Here is a 19,061-nt window from a genome sequence, read left to right on the forward strand (position 1 = left end):
TGGGGGCAGCTGCAGTTGGCCTTGGGCACAAAGCTAAAATTCAGCACTGCCTTCCACCCTCAGACTGATGGAAAATCTGAACGCACGATTCAGACTTTGGAAGACATGCTGCGAGCGTGCATGTTGGACTGGAGGGGAGAATGGGACTCTCATACTGGGTTGGCAGAATTCGCGTACAATAATAGTTACCATGCCAGTATCGGTATGGCCCCTTACGAAGCCTTGTACGGGAAGCCTTGTCGATCACCCGTTTACTGGGATGAGGTTGGTGAACGGATGCTAGATTCACCTATAGTGCTACAGCACTATACTCAGCAAGTGCAGATGATCAGGGAACGTCTGCGTACCGCGCAAAGTCGGCAGAAGTGTTACGCCGATCGTCGACGTAGAGAGCTCGTGTTCTCAACAGGAGATATGGTTTTTGTTAAGGTATCTCCTACCAAGAGCGTCTTCCGGTTCGGGAAAAAGGGAAAGCTGAGTTCGCGATTCGTCGGACCTTTTGAGATCCTGGATCGGATCGGCGAGGCGGCTTACCGCGTTGCGCTGCCTCCTCAGTACGCTCAGATTCACAACGTCTTTCACGTATCCATGCTGAGAAGATATGTTCACGACCCATCGCACATCATTCATTATGATGATGTGGATATCCATAAGGACTTGACGTTCGAGGAAAGACCAGTAGCAATCGTTGATCGTCGAGACCAAGTGCTCAGATCGAAGACGATTTCTCTTGTAAAAGTACGTTGGCAACACCATGGAATTAGTGAATGTACATGGGAGCTTGAGTCGGATATCAGGGATAAATACCCCGACTTGTATTTTGACCAATTTATGCTATAGAAATTTCGCGGACGAAATTATTTTAAGGAGGGTAGGATGTAATATCAAAAAAAAAAAAAAATTTGGTTTGGGCCGGATCCGGATCCGACCCGGACCCGACCCGGGCCACCGCCCCTCGCTGTCATTAAAAGACAGCGAGGCAGGCGGGAGGAGGGTTACGAAACCCCCCTCACCGCCACTCGCTCTCTGTCTCTCCGTTTCCCTCTCTCGCTCGTCCACGGTCACCGACGCCGGCGACCCCCGACAGCCGCCGCCACCGACATCGGCGACCCCCCCCCCCTTTTCCTTCCGGCGAGCTCCTCTTCGGCGAGTTCCTCCGAAAACCCCCTGGTACGCCATCGCTTCTTCTTTCTCCCTTTTTTCCCTCTCCGTCTCTTCTCTCTCTCTCCCTCATTTCTCTGTGTGGCCACGGGAGGGGTCAAACCCCCTCCCTTTGCCCCCTTTTAGCAGGGGAGGGGCACCACACCCCTCCCTGCTCTCCGTTTCGGTAGGGGAGGGGCCGAGCCCCTCCTCCCTATTTTTTTTGTTACGGCAGGGGAGGGGCCGAGCCCCTCCTCCTTGCCCCTTTTTATTGTACCAGCAGGGGCCATCGGCCCCTGCCTTTTTATTATGCCAGCAGGGGCCATCGGCCCCTGCCTTTTTATTATGCCAGCAGGGGCCATCGGCCCCTGCCTTTTTATTATGCCAGCAGGGGCCGATGGCCCTTGCCTTTTGTTATGCCAGCAGGGGCCATCGGCCCCTGCCTTTTGTTTGTGCCAGCAGGGGCCCATGGCCCCTGCCTTTTTAGTTTGTCAGCAGGGGCCATCGGCCCCTGCATTTTTATTATGCCAGCAGGGGCCGATGGCCCTTGCCTTTTGTTATGCCAGCAGGGGCCATCGGCCCCTGCCTTTTGTTTGTGCCAGCAGGGGCCCATGGCCCCTGCCTTTTTAGTTTGTCAGCAGGGGCCATCGGCCCCTGCCTTTTTATTATGCCAGCAGGGGCCGATGGCCCTTGCCTTTTGTTATGCCAGCAGGGGCCGATGGCCCCTGCCTTTTTGTTGCCAGCAGGGGCCGATGGCCCCCTGCCCTTTGTGCGCAAGCCGATACCCTTGGCCGACAAGCCCGGGGAATCTTTGGAAGCTATATCGTGATGGGGACAGATTATTACAATTGTTGGTCTCCAACGAGGAATTCCTAGTAGCGTGAGTCGTCTGTTCGCATTTGACTACACCCCTCTTTTGGCAGCTAGAGTCTTTTGATCCTGCCCCATCTTCTTTTCGAGTCAATTGGGACGGTTGGCCCCAACCCTATGTATCGGAAAAGTCGAGTCTTTGCCTTGCTTTTGCTTTTGTCAGAGTTTGCTTGTTAATATCGCATATTTGCAGCTACGACGGATCCCACTCGCGCTCCGCGACCCGAGCCGTCAATCGTGTACGTCCGCAGATGTCAGCAAGCTCGTAACCCTCCAAGGTAGGGGAAAATTGCACGGAAGACTTGGATATTTGAATTAAGTTCAATTGAACTAAAAGCGACCATTGAATATATATATATATATATATATATATATATATATATATATATATATATATATATATATATATATATATATATATATATATATATATATATATATATATATATATATATATATATATATATATATATATGTATATATTTATACGAGTATCCACTTCACTCAAGGATGCGGTTTCGCAAATCCTTGCCCTTTACCTTGCCGTCGCGCTCTGCGCCTAGCCTCTTGCTTTTGCATACGTGTTGGTATTGCCTGGCTGTTGCAGATGACGTGCAGGTTCTTGCTCTTTGCGGATGCCTTAAGGGCATCCTCGTGGAGGATGCAAGGAGCATTTACCACTCTCCCTCTTGCGACAAGAGTTTAGTCGGGAGCGAGCGAACTTCTTAGCGGGTGTTCTGTTGAGAAACCCGTATCTCGTCTATCGAGGCCGGTATCGAGTCATGCGAGACATGTAGATACCCCGATAGCGGATGTGATTCGAGATAATCACATGCATCATGTTGGCACAAGGTACTGCTGTTTCAAAAGGTAGAGTAAAGTTGATAAACTTTACATCTTTGTGAAACACTCCTGTTGAGGCTTCTATTGAGGAGCTATACCCCCTTTATCGTAGAGTACTTATAGTCGTGCACGACACGTCTAGTACTGCGATGATCGGATGAGACGGTCGTGCGACCTCGAACAACGCTAAATGCAAACTGTTGTAATCACATAAATGGCCTCACATTCGCCTTCACAGGCAAGATGCTCGAGTGGTTTAAAGACCACAGCATAGAATGGGTCGTTAGTTAAGCAACCCCTAACGCACCCGTTCGCTTCTGGTTGTCTGTCAAGGGAGAGGACAGATCGGTACAAAAACTCCAATGGACAGGTTGTTAACAACCACCCCACGGGCAAAGATCCGGCCTCCCCAGTCATTGGAGTTAGGGGAAAGGGGCTACAATAGTTAGCTTAACACTTCTGCAGAAGTTGGATGCATCCGTGGCACTGCTTTTCAGCCTCTGGGGAATCCTCTCTCGGCTAAAGCCGTCCCCTTTGGAGCGGACTCAACTAGCTATTCGGGTTATTGAAAATACATAGAATAATAGACGCCCGAACTAGTCTCAGTTGTTTCTATGTTTTGCCTGCGCGTACCCGCAGGCCAGTAATATCGGAACATAAAGTCTGTTCACTTTGGTTGCTGGGCCGTGAGATTCGTTGCACTACTGATTCGCTGCACTACTGATTCGTTGTACTACTGATTCGTTGTACTACTGATTCGCTGCACTACTGATTCGCTGCACTACTGACTCGCTTGCACTACTGATTCGCTGCACTACTGATTCGTTGCACTACTGATTCGCTGCACTACTGATTCGTTGCACTACTGACTCGCTTGCACCACCGACTTGCTTGCACTACTGATTCGTTGCACTACTTATTCACTTGCACTACGTATTCGCTTGCACTACTTACGCGTTTACACTGGTTATCTGCATGCATTGCTCACATGTTTAACTGCATATTTGCTTTAAACTGTGTAACTTACTGAATTAAATTACATAATTCAGATCCTTGTAGTCTCTCTTGTGCGCCTACTAGTTTTTCGTGAAACTAACCCATTCTATGGGTACAGGTGATGATTAGGTACACCACAGGCGATGGCGCGATGGCTAGATGGCTCCAAGACGTTCTTCTTCCTGCTCTTAGCTCGCGTCCTGTTGTTTGGGGTTTTGTAACGGATTTTCCTTGGGAGATCCTAATTTTGTACTATTTGGAGAACTTCTTAAATGAAAGTGGCTTTTCCAAGTGTCCGCAAGTAGCATGTGTTGTGCGTTTTGGTTCTTTTAGCTAACGCGCTCAAAGTTGTCAGCTTGCCTTTCTGAAATTAATAAAAGTATAGTCTTCCGCTGATTTCGTAAATCATCTCTGAGATGAAGAGATTCCTTTTTAGTCTCTTGTCTTTTTTTTTCGAAAGGTTTGCAAGCTTGAAATTTTGGGGTGTTACAGTCAGAATCTAGGCTCCTAGGTTCACATGATATTGAAAGTAAAGAGTTGACATTTTGTGAACACGGTTTCAATAATTGAACTAATTCAACACACTTTTGATCAGGCAAGGACATGTCCCATCACGGTCGCCAAACCTGTTATCGTCGCAAAATTTTTCCCGTCTTCCCTTCCTTGCGGAAGAGAGAGGGAAATGCTTTCGCGATTCAAACTTGACCGGATTTTGGAAATTGTTTTGAAAAACTCGCCTCCGTTTTGAAAATTGCGGGCAAATCCATGGGATGGGGCTCGACCTGTCGGTACGAGGTTCGACCGTTCCTGCCGCCTTTAACAGGGGTAATCGAACCAAGGACCAAAATTATGCTTGACTTAGCGAAATTATCGAAATTGTGTTCTATCCTAAATGCACATAAAATTCAGGCATGTGCTATGAGATTTGGTAAAATATAAGTTGAAAAACTATGATGTATGCTTAGAAAGTATTTGCAATTGAAAAGCATTTCTTAGGAAAATATGGAAATTAATCTCTCAGGAAACTCAGGCGAAGAAGGTTTGAAAATCTCAGGAAAGTTTATAGAGACTTAGAAAATCTTGAAGAAATGAGAATTTCAAGAAAATCTTGAGAAAGTTAGATGAGAATCTCGGGAAAATCTTGAGAGAATTTATAAAGACTTAGAAAATCTTGAAGAAGTGAGGATCTCGAGAAAATCTTGAGAAAGTTTATAAGGACTTGGAAAATCATGAAGAAATGAGAATCTCGAGAAAATCTTGAGAAATTTTATAAAGATCTGGAAAATCATGAAGAAATGAGAATCTCAGGAAAATCTTGAGGAAATTTATCAGCTTTAAAAAATTATGAAGAAATGGGAATCTCAGGAAAATTGTGAGAGAGCTTAGGAAGACTTGGAAAACCATGAAGAAATAAGAATCTCAGAAAAATCTTAAGAAAGCTTAGAAAGACTTGAAAAACATGAGGAAATAAGAATCTCAGGAAAATTTTGAGAAAGTTTATAAAACTTAGAAAACCCTGAAGAAATGAGAATCTCAGGAAAATGGAAGGAATTCTTGAGAAAGGATGAATATTTGAAAAGGAAAGCACTTGTCAGGAAAAACTCGGATTTTGAGAGTTTTCTTAGGAAAATGATAGAAAATTTTGTAGGAAAACTCATTGGAGAAGGAAATTCAAAACTCAGGAAATTGAATTCCTGAGAATCTTATATTTGAAATGTCTGAAAATCAACTTGGATTCTTGAGAAAGATAAGAAATTCCTTTTGAAAAGAATCTTAAGAAAATAATATTTTAAGGAAAATCATAGGAAAACATTTGATTTGGGAAATCCAACTCCGAATATCATCATAGTTTCTTGAGAAAATCGATTCCATGAAGTGAAAATCTTTTGAGAAAATCATGAGAAAAACGAATGATGCAGATGATTTGAATGAATGAATGCACTTTGAAAAACTTTCTGAAAAATTTGTTGGAAAAATGTGGATTAAGCCAAAGTAAATCCTTCACATATTCTGACTGTGGCCATGAATATGTTCAGAATTTATTTGAGTTAATTCACAATATTTTGAAAACATTGGAAATATGAGGTGCATTTTCAAGATAGCCTAAGAGTGTAGGCTCAGTGTGACTAGTAGAAAGATGATGGATCTGGGTCTCGTCCATATTCCGACTAGGGCCGTAAATATGGATTCAACCGAGTTCATCAACTCTCTAAGAGTTGGTGCACATGCCATTCGTGTTCATCCACGGTGAATTTTGAAAATTTAGATATATGCATCATAAAATCAGGATATTACTGAAATCAAACTATATGAGATGCGGCCTAATCTAAGCAGTAAAAGTAAATCTTATGCCAAGGTTTACATTGGATTGTTACATTGCATAACATAAAGTAAAAGAAAATTGAAATGGAGCCAAGGAATCAGCATCTTCTAGATTTTCCTGCAAAAAGAGAGTTAATACCAGATAACCGAGGGAATGGACATATATACTATATGTAACAAGGATATGCAAGTAAATGTAGAAATACTTGAATTTATGATGAATGATATATGATAATGAAGATATATTCACAAAAAAAAATAAAAGAAAAGAAAATATATGTGATGATAAGTGTACATGAAGGGATATATATACATATATAAGTCTATCTGTACATATATATACACATATATATATCCATATATACATATACACATATACATATAGGTAGATATACAATAGATATATATATATATATAGATATATATATATACATGTAATGAGAAACATATACATATAAATGGAAAATCCATATAATGGGTAAAATCAGAAAATACAAGTATATACAGTTTCTGTAGGCAATTTCACAAAGCTGTATTTCTCAAATTATAATGTATTTTTCAATAAAAATGGGTATGGAGCTTCCCCATATACCAATAATGAAGCATGCAAAATATGGTCAAGAGATCATGAACGGATATGGATATATCCGTTCATGAACATAGCCGATTGTTAAGACTGCACTTCTGCATAAAAGAGGAGTATGGACACATATGGAATGAAGAGCAACTGAAATACACAGGTGGTTGATGGAAATTAGAACTATTATGCTAATGTACAGAAATTCTCACATATATACAGGGGAAACTTTAAGGTAGTATGACAAATGTGAATTTGGAAAAAAGAAGTAGTGAGATATCATTGTGATGGATATCTTACTTCTTTTCTGCAAATTGAGGCTATATACACACATTTTGCAGTGGAAAATTTCATAACTAAGGTAGGGACATGATGTTTCTCTTGGCACAGTCAATCTCAACTTAGCTTGTTCATGAATGCCATCAACATACCTATCCATTAACGAACACTTGTTACTTGGACCAGAGCCATGTCTCTCCAAGCAGCTGGAGAGGTTGCTTTGACATGGTATTCTTATGAGGGCCTTAGGAATCAAAGATATTGGTTGTTTTATATCATGTAGCTGATGTACTTTACACAGATGACCAGCATCTATTTTTTGCCTCTTTGAAGCTTGGCATTCATTGGAAGATATCTCCTCTGCATACTCTTCATGATTGTGAATAGAAGCAGATGCAGCAGAATATATAATGGAACTTTGATATATTATACACCGGCACTTCCACTAGATGATTAAAATCACCATTTCTTACCATAAAAAAAAAAAAAAAACAACTATTCCACGAAAATAAGGAATTATGACAAGGAACTCTCGGACCAGCACATTGTCCTTGAAAACTTTGAGTGTTACCACAGGGCCAGAAAATACCTGAAGGTGGACATATATTTAGAAAATTGGTTGAAGTGTACGCAGCTCACTGCTCACAATCAGCTGTAGGTTTTGTAATACAAAGTTCAAGTGTAATTAATGCAGCTCTCAGAACATTTAGGGACCTATTCAAATAGACTGTTAATGTCCAGCACACAGCTTGATCAAGAATGGAGTAAAAAAAAATATTCTAGACATGCAATTATTAAAAAATTGAAAACTGGAAGTATACATTAGGATAATGATTTAGGCTCTTTTTTTTTCATGTTAAAACAGGAAATCAGAGAATTGGACTTTATATAGTCAAGATGAACAGAAACCTAAAATGATGTATTGACTTCATTGTCAATCTTTGTCTCATTTGCAAGATCAACAGCAGTGTGCAGCAGAGAGCAAGAGGTGAAAACAACAAACTTATTTGAATGAATGATATACAGTAGCAGTATCAGCAAACTTTCACGTAACTCTTTTTTTTTTCTTTCTTAAAAAAGAAAAAAAAAAAACGAACTTCCACCACTAGCTTGAGCAGTGCATCAAGTGAAAAGATCAAAGAATGATGGCATACCTTTGCCTACAACAGCCTCAAGTTCAGACTGGTGCTAACAGATGCAGTCAGATCCTTAACCCAGATATTCCTTCCATCAACAACTCCAGAAAATAGGAATTTGTCTGTATATCCCCTGTTCCAAATGATTTGCAGAGAGCGAATGAAAATCGTTTTTTCTGCAGCTGGGTTCACGCTGGATGGTCTGTGGCTGAAGTGGGGATGGCAATCGGCTGGGATTCCTGTTGGCTGGAGAAGCTGGGAAGGCTGAAGGTAACGTAGAGGATGGTGATGGCCGATCTTCTGCTATTGAGCCAACCGGTGGAGGTGAAAGAGCTCCACGCTCAGCCTCTTACTGGCGGGGCTGAAGAAGGATGATGGCAGCGAGTGGAGGTCCTGTGGCTGAATTTAGGGTAGATGGGTAGCAGTTGGCTGAAGGTAACGTGAAGGAGCTGATGAAGAGGCTGGGCTGAAGGTAGATGGATAGCAATCGTTGGAGGTGAAAGGGGAAATGCTGGAGGGTTAGGGGCAAAGGAAAAGTGGGCGATAAAGGCTGAATCTCTGCTACAGCTGAAGGATGGTGGATTGAAAGAGATGCCAACGTTGGCTGGGCTGAAGGACTGAAGATGGCCCTCGATCCTCCAATGGCTAGGGCTGAAGATGGCTTGAAAGAAATCTGCTGAAGGTCCGTGAAGACGTCGCCCCCTTTGCTGAAGATGGCTCTCCTCCTCAAAAATGGTTGGCTGAAGCTCCAAAACGCCTCTTTCTTTCCTCCTTTGGCTCCCTACCAAAAAAAATCGAAAACCCAAATCAAAAGATCCTCCTCCTTTCCTTCGTGAGTGTCTCCCTTTCTAAAGAAGAAAAACTTTCCTTTCCTCTACAAAAGCAACGCATCCCCTTCCCTTAATGAGGTTCCGTTAAAAAAAAATTTTGAAAATTTTGTTGAAAATTTTTGCAAAGGCATGAAACCGATGCCTCATTGCTTTGAAAGCTTGCTATTTTAAAAGAGGCGCCTCTTTGGTTTTTTTTCAAAACCTTGTTTTATTTCCTAAGTTTAGATAGAAATCAAATTTATTATTTTTTTTTTTTTTGGAAGTTCGGCTGTGCCATTTAAGGCTGCCTCCTTCTAAAAAAAAACTTTATTTAAACAAATAAAAAGAAATAAAATAAAAAAAAATGAGAGGCTTTTATGGAAATGCCACCTCAACCCACTTTTAAAATCCTTTTGAAAATAAAGTTTTGTTTTGTTTTTGAAAGTCTTTTATTTTCAATTGGGGTGCCACATGTGTGTGGGCCCACTGACTAAAAAAATAAAATAAAAATAAATAAGAAATGAAAAAGACAATTTTGCAAATTGGTATGAACTCCGGGTGGGTCCCACTTGAGAATAAGATACTTACCTGAGAGTCTGAGTATGATGCTAGTTCAAAGGCGGGTCCCGCTCCATTTATTTGAAAATACGAGATAAAACATTATTTGCTTTTCAAGAATTTGGAAAAATTGGGTTTTCAGGGCAAAAATATGGATAAATGTAAAAACAAAATTTGTAAAAAAATTTAAAATCTTTTGCAAAAAGTTTTGAGATAAAATCTTTAAAATCAATATCCAAATATCCAGATTGTTTTCTTGAGAAAATTTTTGTAATTCAAAGTCCTGGGGGTAAAATGGGAAAGATTGGCAATTTTGATATCCCAGGGTTTTAAAAATCAATTTGAAAAAGTTTAAAAATCAAATCTGGATGGACAATTTTGAAACTCAGGAGTTCTGGATCTCAAAATGACATGCTGTGCAATGAAATGATGCAATGCTATGCAAAGACGTTTTCTATGAAATGTCACTCTGAGCTCGGACTTGGAAATTTTACCTTTTGGTCCAGAAAAAAGGATTTTGAAATTTTGCCATTTGAAGATGTCTCTGAACCTAAATATAGAGATTTTGAGGCTCAAGAATGAAATTTTGGACCTTCTGCAAGGTTCAATCTTGGAAAATGACCATTTTGCCCTTCATTGCTTCCGAAGAACTAAAATGTGCCGATTGAGGGCGATGTCAAGAAGTGAGTGAAAATTTGGGGTGTTTACAGGTGCCACTTTCTGGGGGGTTTTCTGCAAAAGTTTTTGAAATGGATATGGATAGGCGTTTGGGTTGGGTTTTGGGCTTTCTAAGAGTTGATCCAAGGTCCAATTAACCTAATTGGGTCGGATATGGATCCGATCCACCTCGAAATCTGTGCCCAAACACTGAAATAGCCATAACTCTCTCATTTTAACTCCGATTTTTCTGAAATTCGAACCATAGCCCCTTACTATCAAAACACATCTAAACATGGGTTTAAAATATTAAACTTATTACAAAATGCATGAAAAATTTGTTAACATGATGTGCATTTCATGCATCATCAAATACCCCCATGCTTGAATGTTTGTTAGTCCCTTAACAAACCCTGATTATGATATGCCATAGAGACAAAAAATGCTAAACATGAATGCATAATACTAACTCACTTTCGTAGGAATCACTGTTGCATTTAGCATATGCAACAAGCCCTTTAAACCCCTAGCTTACACTAGTGGACGTGTAAGGTCTCGTGAGGGTTTGCAGAGATGCTACCCACAAACATCAGTGAAATGCGAGGATGATTTTTCAAAAATATTAAGCTTTTAAGAATGCAGTTGGAACAAATATTTCATGTAATTGACATTCTCAAAACAAGTTTAAAAATCTCATGCCACCACAGTAAAAATTCTTTTCCTTCACTTTTCTAATATTGTAGCTAGTTCATGATTTTTCTCCGAAAGTCAAGTATTCTCATGTTTTACTCATTTATTCTCACTTGTATATTTTCTGCACAGTAATACACATATATGCCTAAGCAATGAAAATTTTCTCATTCAACACATTCTTTTTCTTTCATTTTCACTCTTTTTTCAACTTTTGTTTCTTGAGCATTCTTCTCATATGAGCACTATTTCAAATAGTTAGTTTTCGTGACCCGTGTAGCGAGCTTTGGGTCAGTGACTCCCAAGCCGGCCGGCCTTATGGCACTAGATACAAAGTATCCCTCGGACTTAATTGCTCGAGTCACTAGACCTTATATTCTAATAGTTTACGTATAGTTTTCCTCTCGTCTTGTGCAATGTCTCTATCTCTTAGGCTTTCTATGTAGTTCATGTAACGAGCTTTCGAACCAGTGGCTCCCAAACCAGCTGGCTTTGGGGCACCAGGTGTAAAACACCCTTCAGATTCTACTTACTCGAACTACAAAGGCCACAGATATCGACTTAGACAAGAAGATGATCTCCTTCGTTATCCTTTTCGTTAAGAGACTCAAACATTTCATCTCGTGTCTGAGTTCCACTACTAGGATTCACGAAGACATCAACAACTAAACGTAGCTCTATTCTTTTAAACTCATTTTTCAAACACATCTTTCCATTGCTTATTTCTTTCACAAAACATATTGTGCATACTTATACTAAAGTGATTCAAAATTTTCTAACAATCAAATACTATCTTTTCTTTGAATTATCTCATAAACAACTACTCTATTTGACTCAGTTCAAAAAATAAAATTTTTATGGGGCTTAAACATTTATAAACTGTTAGATTATGTCAAAAACAATCATATATGCTACAACTTGTTCTCAAATGCCTACTTTGATTACCAGTCCTAAAAAAAAAATTTGAAATTTTTGTGTGCATGCATCTAAACCACCCCCCATGCTTGAATGACATTGTCCCTAGTGGCATACAAAATGAATAAAAATGTAATGCACATGCACTCTAAAAGACACTATCAAAAATACGGGAGAAAGGATAGATACAACCTGATTTGCTCTGAGCTTCTGAAGTTGACTTTCATCTGATCTTTGAATTCTTTGAAAGCTCTTCCATGCACCTGGTAATTGATACACTAAGTGTTAGATTCATCCTGCATACATCAAAACAAATGTTAGCACATATGAAATGAAATACTGAATAAAGAAAAACACTGAAATGAAAAACAAATTAATGTACATATGATACATCCCTCTGGTCGAATCCTCATGCCTTTGTGAGATGCACTATCTCACACTCACCATCCTGCAAGGCATCTGAAATGAATGGCTTCAGTCTTTGCCCATTTACCTTGAATGTACCTTGGGTCATAGGATCGAATAATGTCAATGCTCCATGGGGAAATACTTCTTTCACGATATACGGACCTGTCCATCTCGATCTTAACATCCCTGGGAATAAATGTAAACGAGAATTGTATAGCCACACTTTCTGATCTGGCTCAAACACTTTTCTGACAATATGCTTATCATGAAATGCTTTTGTGCGAGCTCTGTATAATTTGGCATTCTCATATGCATCATTCCTGAGTTCCTCTAATTCTGAGAGTTGCAGTGCTCTCTCTTTGCCAGCTTGGGTGAGGTCAAAATTTAATTTCTTGATAGCCCAGTACGCTCTATGCTCTAGCTCGACAGGAAGATGGCATGCTTTCCCGAATACAAGGCGATACGGGGACATGCCAATGGGAGTCTTGAATGCAGTTCTATATGCCCAAAGTGCATCATCTAAGCGTTGGGACCAATCCTTGCGGTCCGGACGAACTGTCTTTTCTAAAATTCGCTTAATCTGCCTATTGGACACTTCAACCTGTCCACTAGTCTGCGGATGATATGGAGTGGTGAATCTATGATTGACAGAATATCTTCTCAAAAGAGAAGCTATCTGTACATTCCTAAAATGCTTGCCACCATCGCTAATCATTGCTCATGGCACACCAAAATGACTGAAAATGTTGTGCTTAATGAACGTAAGCACTACTCTATGATCATTGGTCTTGGTTGCCACAGCCTCGACCCACTTGGACACATAATCAACCGCCACCAGAATGTATAAATTTCCGAATGAAGGCGGAAATGGTCCCATGAAATCAATGCCCCAAACATCAAAAATCTCGACTATCAAAATCGGAAGCAAGGGCATCATGTCCCTCTTGGACATGTTCCCAATCTGCTGACATCGCAGGCATCGCCTACAGAACTCATGAGCATCCCTGTGGAGTGTGGGCCAATAAAATCCTGACTGCAAAACCTTTGCATCCGTCTTCCTACTGCTAAAATGCCCTCCACAGGCTAATGAATGGGAAAAATTCAGAATGGACTGGTACTCCTCCTCTGGAACACATCTCCTAATGATCTGGTCTGCACAGTATTTGAATAACTCCGGTTCATCCCAATAATAGTGCCTCACCTGAGATAGGAATCTCTCACGCTCATTCTTGTTCCAATGCTCAGGTATCTCCCTCGAAACCAGATAGTTCACAATATCTGCAAACCAGGGTAACTGCGATGTACTGACTGACATGATCTGCTCGTCGAGGAAAGAATCACTGATCGGCCTCTGATCCTGCGTGGTCTCCACAATCAGTCTGGAAAGATGGTCTGCTACTACATTTTCGCTTCCCTTCTTACCTCGAATCTCGAGATCAAACTCGTGTAGTAGTAGAACCCAACGAATCAATCTCGGTTTGGTGTCTTTCTTATTCAACAAATATTTCAATGCAGAATGGTCAGAATAGACAACCACTTTCGAACCGAGTAAATAGGACCTAAATTTGTCCAATGCGAAAACTACCGCAAGTAGTTCCTTTTCTGTCATAGTATAATTCATCTGGGCATCAGACAGAATTCTACTCGCATAGTAGATCACATAGGGCTTCCTATCAACGCGTTGTCCTAAAATAGCCCCCATAGCATAATCAGATGCATCGCACATAATCTCAAATGGGAGAGTCCAATCTGGAGGTCTCAAAATAGGTGCAGTAATCAAGGCCTCTTTGAGAATCTCAAAGGCCTTCATACAATCCTCACCGAAAACAAAGGGCTGGTCTTTCTCCAATAAAGTGCAAAGCGGTCGAGAGATTTTGCTGAAATCTTTTATGAACCGCCTGTAAAATCCTGCATGCCCTAAAAATGATCGAATCTGCCTCACAGAGGTGGGTGGAGTCAAACGGGAAATGGATTCCACCTTCGCTCTGTCAACCTCAATACCACGCTTGGACACAATGTGTCCTAAGCACAATCCCCTCCTGGACCATAAAATGACTATTTTCCCAACTCAGGACGAGATTGGTCTCCGCACACCTACTCAGTACTCGAGTAAGTTTTTGGAGGCAATCTTCAAAAGAAGAGTCATACACAGAAAAGTCGTCCATAAAAACTTCCATTACATCATCAATCATGTCCGAGAAGATAGCAAGCATGCACCTCTGAAAAGTAGCCGGGGCATTACAGAGCCCAAACAACATACGTCTAAACGCGAAGGTGCCATAAGGACATGTAAATGTGGTCTTCTCCTGGTCGTTAGGATGGACAGCTACCTGATTGTATCCTGAATATCCATCTAGAAAGCAGTAGTAGCTCTGCCTTGCGAGTCTCTCTAAGATCTGATCAATGAATGGCAATGGGAAATGATCTTTCCTAGTTGCCACATTCAGCTTCCTATAATCGATGCAGACTCGCCATCCTATAGTGGTTCTCATCGGAATTCTCTCACCCTTCTCGTTCTCCACCACAGTGAGTCCTGACTTCTTCGGCACAACCTGAATCGGACTGACCCACTGGCTATCAGAAATAGAGTAAATGATTCTGGCATCCAACCACTTCACCACCTCTTTCTTCACCACTTCCTTCATGTTGGGATTTAGCCTTCTCTACATATCCCTAAATGGCTTGACTTCCTCATCACAATGGATTCTATGCATGCAGAATGAAGGATCAATCCCCTTCAGATCAGCAACTCCCCATCCAATCGCTGACTTGTGCTCTCGAAGAATAGTCAGCAATCTCTGTTCCTGCTTCTCAGTGAGCAAGGACGAGATGATCACAGGCAGAGTCTCATCATCTCCGAGATAAGCATACTTGAGTGAATCTGGTAAGGGCTTCAGCTCAAGTTTCGGAGGTGACTCGATCGAAGATTTGGTGGGGGTCTCCGCAAGTGGTGGAAGAGGCTCCCTGACAGCTCCCCAAGGTGGTCTCTCTGACGACACTCTAGACACATCTACACTATCTACACTACTATTCTTCTCTATATGGTACAGATCTAAAGAATCCTCAGTAATGTACAACTCGGGCTGCTCCTCCACTAACTCATGTGCAATGTCTACATGAAAGCAGTCCATGTCTCCCGCTGGTCCCATCGCGGCATTGAAAATATTCAGCTTTACCTTCCTATTGCCGAATGAGAGATCCATGGCTCCGGTCCTACAGTTGATGCACGCATTGCCAGTCGCCAAGAATGGTCTGCCTAAAATAATCGGAGTCTGGTGTTGGCTATCTACTCCTTCTATATCAAGAATAATGAAATCGACTGGAAAATAAAAGTCATCCACCTTAACTAGCACATCCTCTAAGACACCTCTCGGTACCTTGACAGAACGATCTGCCAGTTGAAGTGTAATCGGAGTCGATCTCATCTCTCCTAGCCCGAAAGAATCAAAGAAATACCCGGGCAGAATGTTCACGCTTGCTCCAAGATCAAGCAATGCACGTTCTATCCGGATATTCCCTATGGTACACGCAATGATAGGGGCTCCAGGGTCCTTGAGCTTTGGTGGTGTCTGATGCTGAAGTACTGAACTCACCTGCTCAGTCAAATGGACCCTGTTAGGAACTCTCTCTCTAGATTTACGCTTCTGCGTACATAGTTCCTTCAGGAATTTGGCATATGCCGGCACCTGCTGAATCGCATCGAGCAAAGGTAGGTTGATCTGCACATGCTTGAAGATGTCAAGCATGTCCTGGATCTTCGCACCTTGCTTCCCTCTATATCCAGGAGACTCTAATGCTTTGGGATAGGGTGGTGGGGGAATATACTCTGCTGGCTCCTCCTCTTTGTGAGAAGGCTCACTCCTATCCTTCTTCTTCTCTGAGGATGAAGATGAAGATGGGGATGTGGATGATAATGATGGCTGAGCCGATGTAGGTGAAACAATGGTCTCTGGCTCCTCTATCCTATCTCTACTCTCTCGCTCTCTACTCTCGACGTGATACTCACGTCCACTCCTCAAGGCCATAACTGATTTGGCCTGCTGCTGTGTCTCAGTATGAAACAGGCCTCCAGTAATCTGGTCCTTGCCCTTCGGGTTCATGACAACCTGACTCGGCAATGTACCCTCGGGTCTCCTACTAATAGCCTCAGCTAACTGTCCCATTTGCGATTCTAACTTCGCAATGGACTGCGTATGCGAGCTCAAAATCTGGCTACACTTCTCGAAGGCGTTCTGATTAGAGGTTTTCACCTCTTGGAATGCCTGGAGAAGTCTCTCCTCGAAAGATGTCTGCGGGGCAGACTCCTGCTGAATCGGGGGAGGAACTGAAGAAGAAGAAGACTGAGAATAGCTCAGTCTCTGGAATGGCTGAGTAAAAGATGGCTGCCGAACTGGCTGAGAGGATATAGGCATCTGCATGGAAGACTGTGGATTCTTCCATGAAAAATTGGGATGGTTACGCCAACCCGGATTATATGTCTATGAAAATGGGTTATTCGGCGGTCTGACGTAACCCTGAGCTGCCTGAACTTGTTCTTGAACAAATTTAGGGTACTGAGCTGCCGAAGGGCACTCAGTGATCTCGTGTGCCGGACTGGCACAAAGAGTACACATTTGCTGTGTAGTGGATGGTCCTGAGAGAAGTTGGTCCAGCTTCTGAGCAATCATGTCTACCTTGCACTGTAGTGCAGTAGATGGACCAATCTCAAGAACACCAGCTTTCTTCTGAATGCTGGGTGTGGCTCTATCCGAATGAGAGCTCGAAGCGTGGTGGAGTGAATTCTCGGCCAATGTATCAAATAGCCTCCATGCTTCGTCCTCGCTCTTCAGCATGAATGTCCCTCCACACGAAGAGTCGATCATCTGACGATTCTTGTCAGACAATCCATCGTAGAAGCTCTGCACCAGTTGCCATTTTGACACCTGATGATGGGGACATTTCCTGAGGAAATCCTTCATTCTCTCCCAGGTCTCATGAAAGCTCTCACCACCTAGCTCTGAAAAGCTAGTGATGGCTCTACGATATTGGTTCATACGACCAATGGAAAAATATTTCCGAAGAAACTCCTGTTGCAATTGATCCCATGACTCTATTTCTATAGAATCTAAGGACTTTAGCCAATACTTGGCTTTGTTCTTCAATGAGAAAGGGAATAGAGTCAATCTCAAAGCATCATCATCGAAATTCTGTATCTTAACAGTAAAACAGATTTCGAGGAATTCATCTAAATGTCGGTAGGGATCCTCATGACTAAGGCCATAAAAGGATGGAAGCATCTGAATAATGCTGGCCTTAATCTCATAATGCGGTGCTCCTACATCGGGTCTCCGAATGCAGGATGCCTGAACATAGTCTGTGGGAATGAAGTATTCCCGCAGAGGACGTGAATGAACTGGGGGTGGAGGTGGAGGATCCATGTCAGCCATTGTTGTCGAACTTCGATGAGAATGTAAAATTCTCTCTGGGTTGTCAACAAATGGGTGTAATGGGGTTCCTAGACCTCGTCGACCCTGCATACACTGATACTAAGACCAGATGTAAGCAAACGACCTAACTCTAAATCTAAACTACACAGGTAGTAAAATGGAAATAACACAAAATAGACAACTACTAAACAAATATGCTAAACTAATTATGTCAGAATGATCTAACTAAGTAAATGCAATAACAAATTAAACTACTCTAAAGTACTGAAAAGATAAATACAGGAAATCACAAACTAAGTTTTTCTAAAACCCACCTGTCTAATCGCTCCTTTCAGAATGAATTTCAAGTGAATCCTAGAAAGAACAGAACGTGAATCCTATATTTACTAACTATGTTAATCCTATATTCACTGACTAATCCTACTAACTAAAAATAAAACAACTAATTAACTAACTAAAACAAATTAATAAATCAAACTCTAAGAAATAAAGTAATTAATTCGTCGTTCCCCGGCAACGGCGCCAAAATTTGGTTGATATTTTGAAATGATCTTTTTAAAACAATTATTTTCAATAAAACTTTGGAAAATCGTCAACCAAAAATATAAAAACCGACTTTCCACAAAGTGGTAAGTACGGGTCGAATCCTTAGGGAACAGGAATTAATCACGATATGTCTAGAAAATTTGATTTATTAATTACAAATATCAATCTACAATTTTAAAGTTAATACAACTACAATTAATCACTAAAATGAAAATGAAAAAGCACTCAGTCTTCTGCTCCACACCAAGGGTATTTCCGTCTTTTCGCCAATTAGAGAATCTTCGCACTTGGACAATAACCCTGGAAACTAAATATGCTTTTCAACCTAAAAATGCAGAAAAATACAAAGTTAGTATTCTATTCTAACAATGCAAACAATAACTAAAACTAATTCTAATTTTACGAAAATAATAAAACAAATGCTACTTATCAAACAAAAATTAAATAAAATACTAAATTAATTCTAAAATTAACCAAATTAATTCTACTAATGCTGTATGATGATTATGCAACTCCTAAAATGCAGAAACTACTGAAAACAAGTCTAAAATGCCGAAACTAAGAAAATTACGAAACTGCCCCTAACTAGTGTAAAATAGCATTCTGATAGGTTATCGGAAAACCACTGTTTAACATAGCAAACGAGGTCCGATTTTCCCGAAATTTATTCTGTTCTGCAACTGACAGATTACACAATCTGACAGTTTTTACAGAATGGAAAAAAAGTATCTGGAACTCCAGATATAAGCGTTTCAAATCTGGGAAAAATCAGGATATCGAAAGTCCTGTAATTTGAAATCCAGAAAAAGCGGTTTTCGCAAAATGCTTAAAAATCAGACCAAATCAACTCCGAATGGGCTGAAATTTGGTCTGCAGTCAAATAACACGT

General features: G+C 41.2%; 1 non-coding gene across 1 annotated transcript; it reads left to right on the forward strand.

Annotated features, from left to right (window-relative positions):
* The first annotated feature begins 17,120 nt into the window (after positions 1 to 17,120).
* On the forward strand, positions 17,121 to 17,223 carry LOC149822414 (small nucleolar RNA R71). The gene has a single exon (XR_016426315.1). It is a non-coding gene; the product is annotated as a small nucleolar RNA R71 (small nucleolar RNA).
* Positions 17,224 to 19,061: the final 1,838 nt, after the last annotated feature.

The sequence above is a fragment of the Nuphar pumila genome, chromosome 11, assembly GCF_984573655.1.
Source record: "Nuphar pumila chromosome 11, dmNupPumi1.hap1.1, whole genome shotgun sequence".
Lineage (NCBI taxonomy): Eukaryota > Viridiplantae > Streptophyta > Magnoliopsida > Nymphaeales > Nymphaeaceae > Nuphar > Nuphar pumila.